The 20,988-nt window shown below is 46.1% G+C and overlaps 1 long non-coding RNA gene across 1 annotated transcript; it reads left to right on the top strand.

Moving 5' to 3' along the window:
* Positions 1–3,721: 3,721 nt before the first annotated feature.
* LOC106483373 (uncharacterized) lies at positions 3,722–13,028 on the top strand. The gene is made up of 4 exons (XR_001292370.1): positions 3,722–3,855; positions 4,092–4,159; positions 4,262–4,346; positions 13,018–13,028. It is a non-coding gene; the product is annotated as an uncharacterized lncRNA (long non-coding RNA).
* Positions 13,029–20,988: the final 7,960 nt, after the last annotated feature.

The raw sequence follows: 20,988 nt of genomic DNA, 5'->3' as shown, positions 1-20,988 counted from the left end.
GGTATTAGCTGATTAAGCTTCCTCTAGTAAGAAGTGGCCTGAAGTGAAAGGCATCTTTGAATGATCAGCCATTCCTTACCAAAGTGAATAGAAGTGTGTGCACAGAGACTATCTTGTTCCGTGTGACTATTACTTAACCATAATCATTTGCATGCTCTATACAGCAAGAGGTCTAGCAAGTTACTGAAGTATCCACTCAGTCAGCATTATAGTGTCAATTCAGACTTTCTTAGAAGGCCTCACACTGCCGCTAGTTAGTTGGAGGGCTTTGTTTGCTACAGGACAGAAGGCATTGCCTGTTAGACATAGGCCTCCATTACTGATGGCGTTAAGTGGCAGAAGAAAACATGGCTGGATGGACCCAAAGAACCACCTTTCTTGCACGCTAAGGAAGAGATAAGGGAGCATTCGTGAGGCATGAGGACTGAATTATCACTGCCACGACGTATCTGTTCTAGGAATACTAAATATGATCCAATGTCTGTTGAAAATCAATTAGAAGATTCCCGCTGATTTCAGTAGACTTTAGAAGGGACTGTCTAGAGGCCGAGGAGCTGCTAACCAGCATCATACAAAAAATTAGTTCCTCGTTAGGCTGCCGTGCAACATTGAGGCTGGGTCCCACATGCCCCACACGCAGGCGAGGGCAGCCGAGGGCCAGCCAAGCCCTGGGGTCTGTTCGGCTCAGCAAGGGGAACAGGCCTCGCACGAACAGGCTAAGAGGCTGGAAGTAAAATTTTTTTTTTTTTTTTTTTAGATTAAAAAAAGTTTGTTACCAAGCTGAGACTGCCCAGAGATTCTAGGATTCGCCTGTTTTTATTATTGCTGTCTTTCTATTTTCTGGACCTTGAAGGAGACGGAGCAGTGATGGGGGCTGGCTTTGCTGCCGGGCTCCCCCTGCTCAGGGCCCCCTTCTCCCCGTTTTATGCATCTTCTCCCTTCCCTTGCTGTGGTTTCACCTCAGGCCTCCCTCCAGTTTGGAAACACTGAATGGCTCTTAGTGACAGCAGCACAAACAAAACCCTATAAAGGCAGGGTTTGTGATTTACATGGGGTTAATTACCACAACAAGCATGTTTATTCACTTCTCTAATAAATCCTCAAGACAGGAACAAGTACTAGCTTGACCAGATTCATCCTGTGCATGTATTTTTCTTGTAACCATATTTGCGAATCTGTATGTGCAGGATACAGAGAGAAAGAGACAAAATATCACCCATCAGTTAGGCAATAACTCATAACTCATGAGCTGAGTGGTCTTCAGACTGCTCATGGCATAGCATGTTCTTCACTGCTTCCAGTGCAAAATAGACTTTATCATGACTTTAGGTATTTTATTTTTGAAGGAAGTGAATAGATCATAAATGAATATTAACTAAGGCAGTGTGATACATTGCTCCGACACCTTCTTGGCACAGGAGGAATGCGAGGTCGACATTTGTACCTGCTAAACTATGATGACGTGGTCGTTATATTCATGACGTTAAACCCTGCAGTGGCAGGTGCCGGTGCACATTGAGGGCCTGCGGTGGGAAGCTGTGCTCCCGCTAAGGTGCTACCAAGACCCTCACTCGCTTAAGTAGTACTGATGACAGCAAATGAAAGATTCACACCATCAGCTGGAATAGCTCGCTTTTCATCAGTCTGATTTACAGGAGGGATAACTGATGCAGAGAAGTGACTGGTGGCTTTGGGAGCCTGTTTTTAGGTGATTGATCACTTGAGCAATGTTATAGAGACCCATATGATTAGTCCCTGTCCCCAGCTCAGTTGCTTTCTGATATATGCAGAGTGCAAAAGGGTTTCCTTCAGCTGCTGACTGAGCTTAGCTTTGGTGGTCATCTAGGTTTTCGGTGCCCACATGTGGGTAGTGTTGACTGCAGTGTCCTTGATTTGCTAGAAAAGTATTTGCAATTGCTCTGTGCCATACCGATGGGGTCCTTCTGCAGTCCCTGAGAAATTTGTGTCAGATATAGCACATTTCGTACAATGCAGAAGATTTTGTCACCTTGATTCGAAGGAAGTAGTTTGTGTTAATGCTTAAAGGTAATGTGAGACAAGGCGAGCTCTTTACTTTGGAACATGCGTTGTGCCATTGATGTACGCAGTAAAGTAAATATAACACACAAAGAGTTCACTGTGGTATTTACACCCACCGCAAATGCATTTGCAAAATAGGATTATTTGCAATCCAATAAAATAGTACTGCTTTTAGGCAGAAACCCTGTGTGTTCAGTGAAGTGTGCTCCTCAACTTTTCTTGCCATTTATCAACCCAACACATTCCTCCCCATTTTTTTAATGCCTTCCATTAATAGTTAAGAAAAAGCTAGGGAAAACAAACACTCTATTCCTGATTGTTTATTCACCAGTCTCTTAGGAACCATAATTACGTCTCCCAGGAATTGTGTGTTTTATCATACTGTATATCTTAAAGAGCCACTTTAGGTAAAATAACAAGGAGTGCCTTATGAAGGAAAATTGGATTCATTTTAAGACTTTTTTAACCCTCCAAAGAATGGCTCTTTGTTTACTTCTTTAGTGCATGTGGCAACTTGCCCAAGTAAATACTATGCTGCATAAATACCAGAGATTGGTATTTATGATATTACATAAACATACTCTGAATAATGAGTCATTGTTGCAGTGAAGAAGAACACAAGGAATATACATTGCTGTAAATGTGTTATTTCTCGTCACAGTATTAAGTGGCACTGAAGCTTGTAGTACAAAACAATACTGAGATTGGAAAAGAAAAGTACTATCGCATTGTTTAGCAGATCTGAGTTTACAAAACAAAACAGAAAACAACCAAAACAGGAGCCTGATGAGGATAAGAAACATGGCAGATTAGTCATCAGTGGGGCATCACTGGTTAGGTTTTTTTGGGGGGTTAACTGGCAAAAGCTTTATTGCTCTTTAATTTAAAAACTCATCCAATACATTCATAGACCCTGGAAATGTCAATTGGCCTTGGGAGTCACAGCAGCAAGCTGAGCCCTCCCGTGCAATTCCTGGCCTGTGGTAATACTTGGGTTGACTTAAGGCAATAGGATGTTGATATCAGTATTTCACTCATGCAGCCACACTTTCAAGTGATTTTATTTCTCAGAGTCTCAGTTTATCCAGCTACAGTTTTGTTAAGTATTTACCTGCATTTCAAAAAACTTCTGTGAATGCAGGGATTTGTGTGACTGGAAAATGTGCCATACTCTGCATTACGGTCACTGGCGGCTCCCCTGCTACATGGGGTTCAGACCTGAGAAATGAAAATCGCAAAGGGAAGATGTGTATGCTTTTCTCTTAAAGCCAGCAGGGTGTTAACAAGCTCTTTATTTTTCAAATCCGTGTTTGTAGTCTTTTCAGTCCGGACAGCAAAACCAAGATACACTGAAATCCTGAAAGGGCAATTGAACCATCCTTTTAAAAGGATGATGAAAATTGTCACCCATAATAATGTGATAGCCTAGAAATGTGATTTTTTGAAATCCTCCTCTTCCCCTCAAGCAGCAACAGCCCTTCAGGAGCAGCAGTGAAAGCCTGACGGCAGAGCGCCTCTGCAAATGGCTGGTTGGTCCTGCTGAGATGCAGAGGTGTTGGGGGGCTGGTGCTGGGACGCACCTTCTTCATGGCTGCAGGCTTGCACGCTGGGGCAGAGGGGCAGGCTGCTTGTGTTTGCTCTGGTTTATCTTCAGCAGAAGATGTTTCCTTCTTAGGTCTGAATAAAGGAGTTCCCCAGTTTTCCTACTGAAGCGAAAGGGCCCTCTTGCTTGCTCACCTGAGAAGATAGTGCTGAATGCTCCCAGCAGGCTCTGCGAAGTCCATGGCTTCATGGAAACCTCTGCACTACCGCACAGTCAGTAGCTGTTTATTGTGGTTATTAAACTGTACCTTATTCCTCTAATTTTTGCTAGTTCCTAGTTTTACTTCTTTAGTTTCAAAACCCACCAAGATTCACCATGTTTAAGCGTAGCTGTGTTTTGATGTTATCCTGAGTGCCACATGCTGTTTTGTCTTGTGTGTAGGGTCTTACTGAATAAATGGACCGTTCATTGACTTTTTCCCCTTTGTGCTTCATGGTTTTTTGCACAGATTAGGAGGGAACACAGGTAACGGGAGAACAGAACAGACGCTGCTGATCTGTAGAGAGAAATGTTTAGGTATGATGTGTCCTGGATCAGGACCCAAATGCGTGGTGTGAGTTTTTATGAGGCTCTGCTAGCAAGCCTGGGAATGACTGTGACGCCTTCTGTGCCATTCAGGATGACAGAAGATTTATGCCTGAGACGTCTGCACAGACAGCTGCTCAGAGGGCAGCAGATTCAAGCGTTAAGTCACACCTTTGAGGTATGTCCCTATTTCCTATTTTCTCAGAAAAATGGAACAGTAATGTATATCAGCAAAGTTGACAGGGCAAGAAATGTGGTCAAATATCAAATCCAATCACAGTTCTAATTTTTTTGTTATTAAATCAGTGATTCTGCCTGAAGCCTCCTGCTATTGCACTTGGCGCTGATCAAACACACATTGGGAAATCATGCCGAGACATCACTCCTTTGTTTGGATATTGAAGCCATGCCAGTTATCTCAAAAAACGTACTGAAACCTGTCTCAGACAGGCTTAATCTGAATTCTTCCCTCGCATTTTGGGGGGGTCTGCTATTCCCCCTTCTGAAGAGCCGGGGAGACCAGATGACCGACTAAGGTCAGCGCCAAAGTCTGGTAACAAGCGGGTCCCATCCAAGCCCCACAGAAGTCAGTGGGAAGGCTCGGGTGGACCTCTGTGGCTTTGACCCAGGCCCAGAGATACTAGAGAATATCAAAGGAGCCAGAAGAAAACAGCTTGGTTAGCTTTGGGGTTATTCCTCATGTCTTTTGACAGGAACAAACACGTGGATTTTGTTACGAATTTCTCAGAGAATGGCTTTGTGCTCGCGATCAGCCCTGTCATAGCTGTGTGCCTCTGTAATGCAGGGAGAGCAGTTCTGAGCTTACACACTTAAACATCCTTTTTCGACATAGTTCATTGTAAAGCAACTGTGAGTCACCGGTCTCCTCTCTCAAACACTTTTCTGCTCTATATAAAAAGGCATTCATATACTTTACATAAGCATGATGATCAGACTGACAAAGAATGATAGCAGTAGGTAGTTAATTTGCTTATTTATTCAGTTAAATGAATATTTGGATCAAGACATTTTTCTGTGATCTGAAGTGGCTGCCAAACCTCTGATTCGCTTGTAACTCTTAATCTGTCTTGTCTCATCCCTTTGTTGTGCACAAAAAGATGCAGACACAATTTCACTGACAATTGCTTTGAAAGTGGCAGCACTCTGTAACACCTTCCAAAGAGGAAAACAGACAAGAGACTGAATTTCATTATTTTATTTCTGCATAAGTAAACTGCATGCCCATGATCTCAGCACTCACTGTGCTTGTAGAACTGCAGAACAAAAATACAGTTCCAGGCAATACGCGCATATGTGGGCCTAGTCCATACACAACACTTACAAATCAGGTTAGGTTTTGTGCTTTTCATAAGTTCAGCTATCTAAATAAGGCAATTAGGTTTTTTCTCTTTCCCCTAACCGTATTGCTGCACAAGTTAATATGCATATGACATACTGAAAAAAGATATGGCTGGGAAAAACTTAGCATGTAGCATTTCTTAAAAAGAAGTAGCTTAGAAGAGGATCTTATAACTTGAAGATGATAACTTGGCCATTCAGCAGTGCTGCTTCCTTCTGCCACTCCCCATGTATGCAAATAAAACAAATTCTATCTCCCAGCTTCACGCATTGTTGTTAGTACAATAATTGGCATTTTTCAAATATCTTTTCTATTATTTTTCGAAGATCTTTCTATTATTTTTGTTGATCACAAAGCAAAAAATAAAATCCCCAAGCCAGACAATGTCAAGTGTTAGTTAAACTTGTCTGACAGGCGAGAAGTTGGCATCCAGTTACCAAAGCAAGATACTCGTTTCTTTCCTCAGCTAGTTCAGCATGAGAATTTTTGGGGTCCCTGTCTGATACATGGACCCCAAAGAAGATATATACATCCCCTGCATTTCAGTTATCCTGAGGGGTAAAAACAATTCAGAGTGAAGTTTCTTTACTCCACAGTTACTGTTTATTTATAAAATATTTTAAGATTCTCAAATCAAAGGGGGGTATGTATCAAATATATCATGTTAAGTCAAGACACATAACTATAGATGCATGTAAACAGAAAAAAATGCAAAATGATTTAATTGAACCTCAGTACAGTTCTTTACAATGTTAACCATCATTATTAAAATTCAAATTTGTGTTTTTATTCTACAATCAGTAAATCATGAGCCCTGTTATTGCCAGAGGAGCAGAGAATTACCCCAGACAGAAAGTAGAGGCTGAAAAGGAGATGCTGGTAAGGCAGGAGAGGAGGCCCTGAGACTGGAAAGCACGTGCATATGAAAACATGGCCAAATAGCCTCCTTACCTGAACGCAGAGGGACTACATCCTTCTTGCCTCCTACCAAAAGAGTCAGAGGGCAGGAGCGTCACCTTGCCTGCCTCCCTCTGCCTGAGAGCAAGGAGGGGCAGGGATGGCACCAGCAAACATGCAGGTTTGTAGTGGCTTCACCCCATTGTCATCTGCCATGTTCCAGCTGAGACAGGAGCCATTTAACCACAGATACTTTCATGCTCAGCACAGCCCCATTCTGGCCAGTCCCCGCTGTCCAGGGGTGCAGAGCTGCTGCAGGCAGTCGCCGTGGTTCCCTTGGGCCTTTATCCTTCTCTTGCTGGGGGCAACATGGTGCCTGAACATTGGCACTTGGAGCCTGTATTTCGGTGGGTCTGGATTTGGACAGGGGAACAGTTGGGACAGCTACTATTTGTGACTGTTGGGTGCCCCTTTTTACATGGCCTTGCTAGTTTTGTTGAGCTGTAGCAGCCCGCTCTGGTGTCATTGCTCACAAGGACTGGCAATACTCCTTCCTTGGAGAGCACCCAGCACTGCCCGGTCTCTCCAGGGCACCAGCACAGGATGCCCCATCCACCTTGTCCACTGCAACTCACTGAGGACACTTGGCCTTGGCTTAGCATCTGTATGGTGACCCTCCAGTGTCACTAGACCCTCTAGTGTCACTGCATCAGTCCTGAATGTGCCCTCCTTGTCTTTCAGCCAAATGTCTTCTTGGATGTAAGGCTCAAAGTGTCTTGGCTTGAGCGTAGGTGAAACAAAAACACGTGGGAGAAGCTCCCTGAGAAAGGGCAGACTGATGAGTATGTTATCTGTTGGATGTGTATGTACAGCTTTTCCTGGCATTGCTTATAATTGCTGGTTTGCATAGGATTGTGCTCTTGAATTTCTAAGTGCAAACATGCTGAAAAATTGCTTTTTCAGCCAGATACTGTACAATCTGATGCAGATCTCTGTGCAATGACTTATGTATGTTTTAGCATAAGACCAGATAAAGGTATATCATCATATACCTTCATGTTCCACAAAAGCTTCTGTTGTTCAGCATCTTTAAGGATTTGCCCAATCTCTGTGAGGCAGCTCATCTCTCGCATTTCAATCCTTGATAAGAAATTTAGTAGAGTATCTGAAGAAAAGCTTAGTACCAGTGGGAAAGGTATTCAGTGGTTCTACAAGAGATTTTTACACCAGCGATGTGTAAGAGCAGTCTTAGCTGGATAATAAAGTACAGCAGTAGCCTGGATTTCTTCATAGTAATATAAAGTTGATATAGCTGAAAATACTAGAACCTATGTTCTTTGAACAGCTATACTCTGTAGTTGTATGCTAGAGCTTGCGGTGTCACCAGTATCAGCAGATCTAGCACATTTAGTGTACTTAAGAGTGTTACCTGCAGACTATTTTCTGTAAAATTGAGTATATAGAAGAGTTTATCTTAGAAAAAAGAAGGTCCCATGGTTCTTGTCACGTATCTCTGAGTGAATCGCCAATCATTCTAGCTCACTAAAGAAGTCAACTGATGATTTTTTTCCTGTCTGCAAATGCTCTGAACTCCGGCTGCAGTCTGAAAAAACAGGCAGTGTTCTTTCTTTCGGTTACATCGGTGTGCTAATAAAGATTCTGCAATCAGATTTTATCTGACAAGATGATTAATTGCATTGTTGCGTGAGGGCAAGTAAAATTCAGGTCCATCTTCCATCCCTGCATTTAGCTTTCCATGTAATAAAGGTTTTTATTTTTTCTTTTTTTTAAAAAGCTTGTCTTCTGTTAAGCCTGCAGCTTTGACTTGAAACTGGGTCTTTTGAATAAGTGAGTCCCATTTTACCAGCTTACTCCTGTAACCTTAACTACCTTTTTATAAGAAAACTTAGATCAGCCTCATTGATGATAACATGTGAGTCAGAGACCTGTAAGAGACTAGAAGTGTGATAGCCGTGCTACAACCACAGGCATCCAGCTAGTATTATTTATGTACCGTCAACAATGGGACATGCTCAGACTTGAAGGACTAGTGCTGACCTTCCCTTGCTAATCATTTATACACTCCTTGTTTTGAGTGCTCCACCTTAAGGTTTCTCATGACTCACTTTCTCTCTGGAGTGAACAAATAAATCCTGAAGAACTCTGTACACTTCCAAGTGTGCAACCTGTCCCCTCGTATCGGCATTGTTCGCGGCAACAGAAGCTCTCCAAGTAGCAGTGCTATTTATTGTGGTCTGGCCTCAGAGCTGGAGGACCTGCAGAGAGCTGAGAGGATGGCGGTGCTCAGGTTGTTTTAGGTCTCTCCGGCTGAATGCCAGCCCAGCGCTCTCACGGGTGCTGGGAGGGAGGGATACGGCTCCTCTGCAGTCTCTGGAGACAGTGAAATTGGACATTCGCAGTTTGCCTTCCAAACAGGGAAACTCAGACATTCAAATAGATACTTTGACCACAGTCAAAGCTTCTTGAAGAAAAATCAAACCCAATTCTACCTCATGAAAATATGTATATATATACACATACAGACATACATGCATTTTTTAAACCATTTTTGCTCACTGTACATGGCTGAGAGCACTTAAGTTGACTTGCTAGATGATCAGTTGCAGGCATTTTTTATTTGAAGGGAACAATTGATTGTGGATGCCTCTATTTCTGGGTTGTCCAGAGCAAAAGACCTCATGCTGGACACTCAAATGCGGAGGGTGCTGCTGATAACCTTTATCCTATCTATATTGTCAGGTCCATCTACTAAGTGGGGCTGCTAGTGCTGGCATCCCTGCTTCCCTTGCACTGCTTTTGGGAGAAATAAACAGTAAACGATTGTAAATGCTATGAACATATGAAGGGTGTAAAAGGGTGAGTGTTATAAATAGTATGACTGTATTATTGAATACAGGACTGATGGAAATGCACCACTACTGTCATTTATTAGACATGCAGCAGTTCTTAAATGGGGTTGAAGAAACTTAGGGAAGAGGCAGAGGTGAGAGGAGAGGACATAAGTACAAGATGATGCACAGAAATGCCATCTCGCCTTTGTCCCTTCCTTGTGTGCCTCTTCCCCGAGGAGGAGTTGCGGGGAAGCAGGGTGGGAGGGAAGGACGTCCCAGCTGGAGGATTTGGGGGGAGCTTTGGGGAGGGCTCGGCTGCTTGGCTTGGCTTTGGAAAGAAGGAGGGAGGCTTGATCTAAAATGCTAAGAGAACTGCTGCCCTAATGGTCTCTGATCTAGATACATCTAATGGGATGTAGCTTTGCCACAGCAGTCCCAGGGGAGCAATGTTAGAAGTAGGACACCATGGGTTGGTCCAGCATGAGGGAGTAACTTAAACTGCAGGGCTGCGATGCAGAGGAGGATGTGGTTCTTCTAATTCCTTCCCCGTCTCCCATTGTTTCCTCCAAGGCGCTCACAAAATCTTCCTCTGCCCCTCCCGCCCAGCCCAGCTTCTCTCCTCTCTTTAGCTGGCTTTTATCCTCCTCCTCTTGTAAAGCCAAGCGCTCGCCAGTATATTCCCACACCCACTGCAGTGGGGAGTTTCACATGTTGAGTTAAATTTGCCTCCTTTTCGCTATTTCTCCCTATCTAGGACCCATATGTCAAGCAAAACAGTTGTAAATGGGGTTAGTTTGTTATAAACAAAGTGCTTCTGCGTGGGGCGGAAGAAGGGAGGGGGCAGGAATGGGCTCTACAGAAAAGGTTGCATTTCACCGCCGTGCCCACTAGTTGTTGTGGCGGATTCGTTCTCATGAATTTACAGAGCCCAGGTTATGGCTCTCCTCCCTATCCAACAAGAAGAGGCCGGGAAGGCTGGGGAGTTGTAGCCACACAGGCGGGCACGTAAGGGACATGACCTGTCCTGCTATTAGCTTTTAGAGCCAAATTCTCCCTGGTTCAGAGGACACTTTACATGTGTTTGTGGAACTGCCGCAAGGCCAGGGTTAGGTTGCTTCACATCACCAAAATATGAATTCGTACGTTTGTCCCAGAGCAAAGCTTGAGCTTATTGTCTTGTGCAACAGGACAACGTGCAGTAATACTGAAATTGGGGAGCCAGAGCGCTCTGCGACGTCTAGGGAGAGAGTGCCCTGGTGACCTGACGGGACGGGCACGCTGAGCACTGCTAGAGGTTAATCGTTTGTTTTTTCTGTTACCATCAGCATGATCTTAAAGCTTTTCTTTGCATGCTAAAGATGCCACCTTTGACACTGAGAGGTGCAGTGCAGCAGAGCTACATCTTTTGATGGAAGTTGCCAGGCTACATGCCAGTACTCTGCAAACAGATAAATTTATGATCTTTCAGGTACAAACAGGCGTGATTTGTGATCCAGAGGAGGATGTGGTTCTTTCCATTCCGTCTCCCTGTCCCCTTCTAGCCTTCCAGAGCACACACAAGCACAGCCCAACGATGTGATCTTCCCAGGGCTGGTAAACAATATTCCTGTTCTAAATTACTTGAATATCTCTAGAAAAAGAATTGTAAAATCCCTGCAAGCATGGGCTATTAATCATTCTGTAAAATACGAGGCTAGCTGCACGGGTATAATTCAAGAAGTCCAGCAACTGTAAGGTTCATCTCAAATCTCTGCTACTAAATCTGCTCTTTTGTCACGGACTGCAGTTTATAACGTTGTTAACATAGAACAGTTTGTCAGCTGGGAAGAATGCCTCTCTTGGAACTTGAAATGTATTTTTTCACACTCATCTTGCACCAAAATGACATTATTCACACTGAAAACAGACCTGATTTTAAATTCTTGTACAGTGCTGAAAAAATACTCGAATGACTCCCCTTTGATTTAAGCTCGCATCGGGTACAGCTCTGCAGACAGGTGCAGACGGCCCTGGCCTTGCTTGGCCCGCGCGCTGCGACGTTTGGACACGTGCCGCTTGCACAGCCGTGTTGCATCGCGCTGTGCCCGAGCCTTGCCGCATGCACTTAGTAAGACCAGGCAATTGCAGCACAACATTTTTGAGAAACCTCCTTGGGTTTGACAATGAAGGGCATGAATGCACTGTGGTCTTGTGGCGCGTGTGACAATGTGACCATGCTCACGTGTACAAAGCCAGCTGCCATCCATGTTGCAATATTAAAAAAATAAATAAATAAAGGCACATTATGTCCAGCAGCAGCCCCAAGGTGTGCTGGGCACAGGTGTGCCAAACGCAGTGATTTATAATGAAGAAGCAGTTTATAGCCCTGTTCTTTTGGCTGTTTTCTGTCAGCCAGCTCAGAGAGAAGTATTTGTGGCATTCTGGTTGGTCCAGTAGTTCATCGAGTTCTTTCTCTGGGACTGCGAACAAGAGAGGGCTTTGGTACTACCATTTCAGGTTTTTTTCCCTGTAGTAATCATATAAAGCATGTGTATCTGGGAGGAAGAGAAAGAGAGATGCAGAAAGTGTTGTCACTCAGTAATATTTACGAAGTCTTGTGCTAAGCTATTTTTTCTACCTACCTGGTAACGCACTGCATGTTTTTGTTCACCTCCACCACTCGAGGGTCTTGAAACGCCTGTAGACCAACTTTTGGGGGAGCAGTAGTATTTTTATTAGCCCAACTGATAAATAAGCAAACTGATAAATAAACAAACATATTTCAGGCCACAGAAGTGCTTTTTCCATTCTAAAGTAATCTGCTCTAGAAGCAGCAATCTTCAAAGCAAAATGTGGGCTAAGAAATGCTCTGAGTTTGGGTAACCAGTGCAATGTCCTTTGCTTCTCACTGCCTGCTGGTGAGGCGGCTGTTTTATACTGATGTTACGGGTGGGCGCCTGGAGCACCGACAGGTAAACTGGCTTTCTCAAGGCTACACACCAATTTTGTGAGATCGAGAAAGTCAAGGACTCCTCAGCTTTGCTAGGTCCCCAAGAACCTCATTTTTTTCTTGTTGTGGCCAGTGTTGTCTCAGTAATATTTTGGATTGCTTTTATATAAAGCTCTTTTTTCTGGGAGGTTAATGTTGGCACTTAGATGTTTTTCATCAGCCTTTTCCAGAAAATTTAAGTTATTCTGAAATGGGAATTAAGTAAGGAAGATTTACTACAGCTTTAAAAAGCCAGCACTTGCAGCGCAGAACCCCAAAGAAATGCTTTGTGATCCAAAATACAGTTGCATATTGTTGTGTTGGCAATATGTATTTATTCTAATCCTTTCCCTGTTTCTTCCTAGGATATTAACATGGATTTAATCATCAGTTAAAACACTCAGCAAGACAAAACTTGCTGCTAAAAGTAGGTTGTTTGGAAGGGACATCAGCTTATTTATCTTGCATTTTTAGTGGTATTTTTTGCAACATTGATAATAATACAGGTTATATTGGTTTTGCTTCCCTTCCAGTAACAAGGGCAAAATTTGGAAGTGTTTCACACTGGTCTTGGATGAGCTATAACAGGACGGGTTACTCCCCTGTAGGATGGTTCTAAAAGTTCATCGTTATTTCCCGTTAACTTCTTTATTTGACTGTTTGTCCTGCTTTGTGTGTTGTTAACCTGCAGGTGATTAGAGATAGTTGCAAGATGTCTCAAACTTTACCAGTCCTAAGCTGAGTTAATGGAGGTAAATAACAGTTTTTCCAGCTCTCTCTCGGCAGGAATGCTGTGGCCTTTCCCGAGGATGCCCGTCTGGCCTTAAACCACAAACCAAAGCAGCGCTTACTTCCCGGAGCCTGGCATTCTCCTAGGGCTCCGATGATGGAGCCGTGGCTGCGGTGGCGCGGGCCATTGCTCGGTGGCGGCGAGCTGAAGAAAAGCAGCGAGTCTTTATCCCGCCGTACAGGTTCGCACAGAGCCGTGACCCGGGTAAGGCCTGGCGTGCCGGCTGCGAGCCTGGCGAGGAAGGGGAGCCGCGTCCGTGCAGGCGCCTGCCTCGGCGGCGGCGGCACGTGCGAGGGGCGATGCCGCCCTCCCGGCGCGGTGCGGGGTGACCGCTGGGTTCAGGGGACTCTTGCAAGTCCCTGGCAAAACAAGGCTTTAGAGGGGCAGGTGCGTTTTAGAAATACTGGATTCAAATTACACCTTATCCCAAACTTATCGCCCATTACAAGTAACCTTAAAGAATAGGTAGAGCCTCCTCTGTCACTACCCACTCGAAGCGCGCAGAGCCCAAACCCAGCCAGAGCAGGCCTGGGTCGCTCGCCGTCTTCCCGCGGTCACGGCTCCCGGAGCGGTCCCCGGCAGCGGCGCGGGGCTCCCGCACCGAGAGTGCACTGAAGTCCCGGAGCAGGACGAGGCCGGGGGAAGTGCCCAAGAACGTGTTTATTTCTAACGACCTGCTGTGGCAGCTGCTGTATAACTTGCAAGGAGGCCTTTTCTCATATGGAAATTACTATTTTTCTTTTCTTTTTATCTCTCTAGTTAAAATAAAGTCATTATGGATGTAAGCATACAGCTGGTTTCTGTATGAGAAAGAACGTACAGTGTCTGCGTGCGGCCAAGTGCCTTGCAGCTGGCGGCTGCGGGCTCGGTGGTGCCGACCAAAGCAGCCGTGGGCTTTGCTCGCCCCGGGACCGGCGTGTCACCGGCCTCAGCCTCCCAGCGGCGGAGCCGGCTGGCGTGTTTAGTGCCAACCCCAACTCCCTTTGGCAGGCCGCTGCCAGAGATCTCGCAGCCTGCGTCCCGCTGCGGCGGCAGGAGGTGGTCCTGCGTTTCCCAGGGAGGGCTCCCGCGGCGGCGGGCACTGCCTTGCGCCCGCCTTGGCCGCTGGGCGATTCCCGGCGGAGGTGAATCACGCGCGGGGAGCTCTGCGACTGCCGGCTGCATGCGTGCACCGAAACAGCGCCTACAGCTCGCTGCCTCTGCCCCGCTCTCCTCGCCTGCCTCCTTTCCCCCAGGGTCCTAACTCCCGACTTTGTTCCTCTATAAACATAATAACAATAATTATTCTCTCATTGGACACATAGCCATCTTCTTTGTTTGCAGGCTTAGATAAATATCATCCAAATCATGGAGTCTGATTCATGAGTCAGGACGATGGCAGCCCTCCAAAACCTCCTTGCCCATGGAGAGTGTGTTTGTGTGAGAGCGATAGAGAGTTTCACTGTATGAAGAGTAAGAAACTGGAAGCCAAGTGAATTAAATACAAAGCAGATAATTATGTGTAATTCATTTACTGACTAATGATTGCACCTGGTACGGAGGTTTTTGAATTCATTTGACTCTGCAGAAGTTCCCAAAAACAATCTCCCTGCTACATGATAAAAATATAGGCTGACATTTCTTAGTAGACCAGTGTTTACATTAGTATTATTGTAAGATTCTGTCTTTTTTGGCTCATTCCTTATTTTATCTCACAATGTTTCATTTTTTTTCTGGATTCGCCTAGTATCTCTTTTAAAGTGACAATTGCTCAGCCCTGGTTAGAAGATGGGTGTCACTGGAGAGCGACTCCTTCAGTCCTCTCGTAACAGCTCTGCAGTGCATTGGCGCGTTACTTCTAGCCCCACTGCTGCAGCCAGGAGCACGCTGGGCAGGCTACGGCCCCCCTTCCCCTCCGCCACAACCGGCAGCGATTGGGAGCTTGTTTTGGTGTCACCCACTTGTCACCTCAGTCTGGTGCCACCAGCTCCTCCCGCCTGAACACTGCCAAGCAGGAACACCCGTTGCCTCCTAAGAGCCGGGTGGTTTGCAGGTGGAGGACCCACAGTTGAAGCCTTCAACGGGGTGAAAAAGACCATGCGAGTCCCACGAAGCCTGGGGGAGCTGCCTCCATGCAGACGGGGCCCCTGCGCCTCCACGACACCACCCTGCCTGGCGTGTTCAGCCCACGGTTCCTGGGATGGCACGAGCCAGGCGCAGCGTGTCCCGTGCAGGAATGGAGAGCGGAGCTGTGCCGAGGACTTGCGACCGCGGAGATGCTGCCCAAGATGATGCTGTTACTGAGCAGCTGAAGCAAAAGAGCTTTCCAAGTTATACTGCCTGCGCTACGCATGTGCTGGCGCCCTGCTCTTGGCCTGACGATGGGCTAAAGGCAGCTCGCCTTAATCATCTCCTCCTGCCCCCAATAAATGTATGCGCTTAGTTAATTGTTCGTGTCCTCCGTAATGGTTCTTGGTCAACTCAACAGACCTTTGGCTGCGTTTCCTGCTGAGCCTGTCTGCACTATCGTATAACTGGGATCTATTTTTTAATTAAGTCAGATGAAGCACAGGGTACATGAGATGTAAATATACCTCTTTTGTGCAAGTGGGAGAGGGTTAAATCTGCTGGCACTAGATGAATGTAGATTTATATGAGATGCCCTTTAATACTGATTTTGGGGAGGGAACAAACTGGGAATGACATACAGGGGAAGGGGGAGATTGCAAATTGGTTATTTGGCTGTTTGAATAGAGACAATAAATCTTGCAATGGTCACACTGAAGGAAGAAAACCCAACAAGCTGATTACACTATTTTTAATAGCATTATTTGCGCACGCGCCGCGGTGCCTCCTTGGAGCTGCCCCAGCGTTTGGCGTGTTGAAGGGTGCGAGAGGGCCCACAGCCCTGCGCGCCCGGCCGTTTCCCCGCATGGCACGACGGCCGCCGCGCCGGGTCGCCCACCCGCACAGTGCCACCCGCGTGGCCGGGCTGGCGACTTGCGTGCGAAAGTGGCGGCGGTGCTGCTTTCTCTGCAGCAGCCACAGGTAATGAAAACGTCGGCAATAAAAAAAGGTAACCCTATGCTATGATATTTTGATGTGAGTGATTTGTAATTAGAAAAGCTAAAACCAGCTCATCTTGTTCACATGAGTATTCCCATTGACTAAATGGCAGTCAGCACACACTTTAATTTTGAACCTGTGCAATCCTTTTCCGATGATGATCTGACAAGCCAGAACAGATTGCAGGCTGGGAGACGTGCAGTGCGATAGTGTTGTACCTGTAGGTGGATCCTCGCGGCAGATAGCGAGCTGCAGAGCCAATGAGCCTGATTCACGGCTGCGTTACTCCAGTTTTTCATTGTAAAAACACCATTGAATCATCAGCAAAGTTGAATTAACTAAAGAAAAAATGGGACCATTGTGTCTAAGTTTGCAGTGCACATATGGAAATGACGAGCTCTTTCTTGCAGAACAACTAACATACATGGATTTTTTTTCAGCACTGTGTTTCCAAAATGGATCAAGAATATGACAATGTGTCTAGGCTGACGTTTTACTTGTCAAAAAAAACAATTAAAATCTACGATAAGAACTGGTGCAGAACTCCCTCAGTATGTCTGATGTGATTAGTATTGCTGTATTCAGAAAAAGAGGATTATGAAAACAAATCGCTTTTGAAAAGGTACCATTTCTGCACACCAGGTGGGCATAACCTAAAACTCAACCAGAGGGTAAGTTAAAAACCTAGTCACGGTTTCTTTTCAGCTTGTGAAAATGCACTCAGCAATTGAGAAGAACTGAGTAATCATGATCTTTTTGCACCTAATGCTCTGGAAGAATCAACCAAAGGCAGCAAGCAAGCTTGCAATTAGTAATGCTAATTATAAAGCGTATACATAAAACAAGGTAGCGTTGTAAGTAAAGGCCAAACTCAAATGATGCAATAGGAATAGGAGAGCATCACGTAAAGATGGACAAACCATGTCTCTGGAGAAACACTTATAAATTATCTGTATTTTCCCAATAAGAGTACCAAAAAAGATAACGTAATAGCAGCATTTTGTTTTGCTTTGTGTAACGTTTCTCCAAAGGCAGCGCCGGCTCGCGCATGTGCTGCTGCGGCTGCTGCGCGGGGATGGGGGACGACGGCGCCGCGAGGGCGCTGGGCCGCGAGTGCCTGCGGGTCTGACCGCTGCTGCGGCCAGCTCTGGCGTTTGCCCTTATCAGGGGACTGTCACGGCTCACTTCCATCACTGACAGCAAATACCAAATGCCGGTATTTTTTCCTTTCTTTTTTCAAGATTGAGCCTGTATGCTTTCTTGACAATGCAGATTTGTGTCAAATACAAGTTATGGAACTTGGAAAAGGAATAACTGTAAGAAAGAGCAATGCAGGGATCCATGTCATACAGTCTGTGGTATATGCACACGCTAAGCTCAGCGAATCTATATAGTGCTTTATGTGCTACGAGGGAAGCTTTAAACTCCAGCACTGTGGAGCAGCATGGCTGCAGGTCTCCTTCGAAGGACACCTGTGTAATAGTGCCAGGATTACACGGTACAGTCGTTACAGACCTTTTCTCAAAATAAAGTCCTGGATGCAACTAGAGAAGGTGAAGAGCCATAATACCTTAGGGAAATGTTTTTATTTATTCTCTTTGGATGCGTATATGGCAATCGCCCATGTAGCATCATGCAGGATGTTGAAAACCATTTCATTATGTTCTATAAATAAAGGCCTGATGTGGTTCAATTGTATCAATTATGCAACTGTTCTAAGTGGTGTAGTCAAGGGTAAATGCAGGCAAAGGGCACTCCCTCTGCACCCACTTCGACTCTGGGCATTTCTAGTATTTACCTGCTCCTTATATACCACAGAGAGATGAATCTCTCCACTTTTATTTACCACTGTACCACTGACTCCTCCTTGGTCAAGAGCTTTTCCTATGTGCAGATGACACAATAAAATGACACTGCTATGTATTAGGCTGTTGTGCAAGACGTAAGTGTGGCTGTACAGTAATTTCGAGCAAAGCATGGGTTTTAAACAATGTTTAAACCGACACCATTATTATGCAATATAATTAATTATGGCTAGAAGGGCATTTGAGGTTAGCTGGTGCTACCTTTGTCCATTTTATAATTATACCAAGAAGAGGATGACTAAGTTGTGCCTAAGCTAATTGTATCCATTTGGTTTTATCCCTTTTCCCCACCGTCATGTCACTTGCGTTCTGCACTGTAAGATTTTTGGAGGGGTCTGGACGGATTTGCGCTGAGCACCGTGGGGCCTGGTGCTCGCCAGGGAGCCTCAGGTGATCTTGCAAGAGAGCGCTAACAATAGCAGCGATAATTACAGCTAGTCAAAGGGATCGGTACAAAAGAGATGTCACTTTTTCCTGCCACTGTTAGAGTTACCTGCGAAAGACTTAGCCTTATCTGCTGCCGCTCGGTGCGCTCGCGGAGGAGTTTGTGCAGGCAGACGCTAAAGCCTTGCTGCAGGCAGCGACCTCCTCGGCCGGGCCCTGCAGCCAGCAGGCGCCCGGGAGCGGCTGCGGGCCGGCGACGGGCGGACGTGGCCGCGGCCGCGCGCCCTCTGCCAGCCCTCTTGCTGGATGTGCGACGCGGTGCCGGGTCCAGGGCGGGCATGACCAGCTCCGCTGCCGGGCTGAGGGAGCCGGGCACAGGGAGCAGCGGACGGCGCCGCTGCTCGCGCCAGGCTGGCTCGGCCGGCTGCCGCCGCGCTGCCACCGCCGCACTGCCGCTGCGCTGCCTCGGAGCCGGGCAGGCGCCCTGGACCCGAGCCGGCAGGCCTTCGCTCACCACCGTGGCAAGTAAACTGTCTCTTTTAAATTTGTCATTTGGCGGTGTCAGGATTAAAAGAAAAAAACAGTGATAATAGATTTACCCTGGAAAGGGATTTGGTAATAGGTGGCCTTGTTCGACTCCAAGGAAAGGCTACAGCCTTCTGCTGGTGGCTGGAAACTGGATCGTGCTCATGTAAAATAGAGCTGCCTGCAAGGGCTGACTGCTGTAATTAACAGGCCATTTTTAGAAATTACTGGCTAATGCCATTTAATAGAAATACTGCCAACTACTGTTCTTAAGACTTGGTTTGTTCCTTCAGTGGTAATATAAAATGACGCAACACTGCTTCACTGGAAAGAGACACCTTTGTCTCTGTTACATACCTATGTTTTTTATGATGGTTTATATGGCAAATAATACAATTTATGAAATTTAAACATATCTCCAGAAAGCAACCAAAGGGTCACCTGCCTCCTGAGCAATAACAGTATCAGAGATACAGCATAGCCTATTTATCATAACCTGGAATTACTGACCTGCTCCCACGCCTGTTGCAGGCAATGTAGCTTTTGCCATCGGTGTTGCTTAAGCAGGAGTAAGTTTAAAGGTTTCTGTGACAGGGAAATATGCTCATGTAAGTTCGAGCAGCTCCATCTGGAGCATTTCCCTTGCAGTGTGTACAGTATTGCTCAGAGAATTAATACACGTTTTTGGTAACTGTCTGAATCATACAGGAGAATACAGATAGCTGAGAGATAACTTACTCTGCTTATGTGATTTAGCTCTTATATCATCTAACAACATTTTCACAATATTGCAATAGCGACCAAAGGGTTGTTTCTCAAACCTCATCACCCAGAAGGTACCAGCTGAAAAGTTTCTGTTTGATTGCTAAAGAGTAGAAGGCAACAAATGAATATTGGTAAATCTTAGCTCAGGCATGATGTCAGTGTTGCACATCTCGGGCTTACCGCCCGCCTTCACTTCAGGGAAAGGAGAAACCAGACCTGCAGACACGCTAATCGCCACCCGCTTCGAGAGTTTCCACTCACCTGTTTGGAAATGAACTCCAGAACCTCACTGCTTTCGATTGACTGCCCAGAGAGCCGACGATCTCCTGGAGCTGCCGAAGGGTCATTCATTGCACTCCTGTTAAAGCCTTTGTGGTGCCTTTTTAAGGTATAGATTTTCAAGAAAAGGCAGTCTGTGCCAAAACTGACCTTTCTGCTAGAAGAACGGGAAGGGGAGTAAAGTCCTCTCTCTTGTCTGTGAGAGCCGCATGAAGCGGATGCATTGCGTAGGATTGGGAGGGCTCGACGTCATGGATGTATGCCTATCTGAACCAGGCTCCCTCGCCTCCAGGGCAGAGAACCGCAAGGCCCAGACTGTGTCCAAGTGCCCACAGCCTGGTTGCTGGCTGCCCCATCAGTGGGTTTTAGTATGGGGGATCTGCGCATCTTTCAGTCCCTTTTGCAGGAGGCAATCCGCTTCCGCTGTTTCTGCAGGAAGGCACTTGAGCGCACAGTACAGGCACTCGGAGGTGCTGGTGATGGACACCTTTCAGCCAGACCCGAGGTAAACAAGCCTGGGAGGTTAACAACACCTAAGGGATGGAGGTACCCAATACCACTGGCTTTTGAGAGTGGCTGAACACAACTAGCTTTTGGACAACCTTGAGAGTCCCAGGCAAGCATCTGAAGCAGGATGCAGGGCCCTGAAGCTGAAATGCTGGTTAACATCTACGTAACCTCCAGTGCTCTTGGAGCAAGTGGGTCAGGGCACTCCTGGTCAGCAGAGCACCGTAATGTTGCTGGTTCCCCTTGCAGCTTGCATACGGGCCAGGTGAGGAGGAGCACCATGGAAGAGGAAAGCTGGCCCCAAAACACACGCATGGGGCTGAAGGCTGGGTAGTGCCAGTGCCTGAGTCCAAAATGAAATTGTTTGGAGAGCTGTGGATTGCAGTATAATTTAAACAAGTGCTGTGTTACTATCTGTTGCTTCTGTAGCAAACATTTCTGTGTCTGACTCTGCTGTTGGGAGCCTTGTCAGAAGGCCTCCCCAGCAGCAACCTCCCCGTTGACTGACACATCGCATGTCTTTATTGGTGGCATTGATATTACACTGCTTATATAGGTGGTGAAGCTGGCATGCTAACAAATA

Source organism: Apteryx mantelli, chromosome 10 (genome assembly GCF_036417845.1).
Source record: "Apteryx mantelli isolate bAptMan1 chromosome 10, bAptMan1.hap1, whole genome shotgun sequence".
Taxonomy (NCBI): domain Eukaryota; kingdom Metazoa; phylum Chordata; class Aves; order Apterygiformes; family Apterygidae; genus Apteryx; species Apteryx mantelli.
This window is presented reverse-complemented; position numbering and strand designations above follow the sequence as displayed.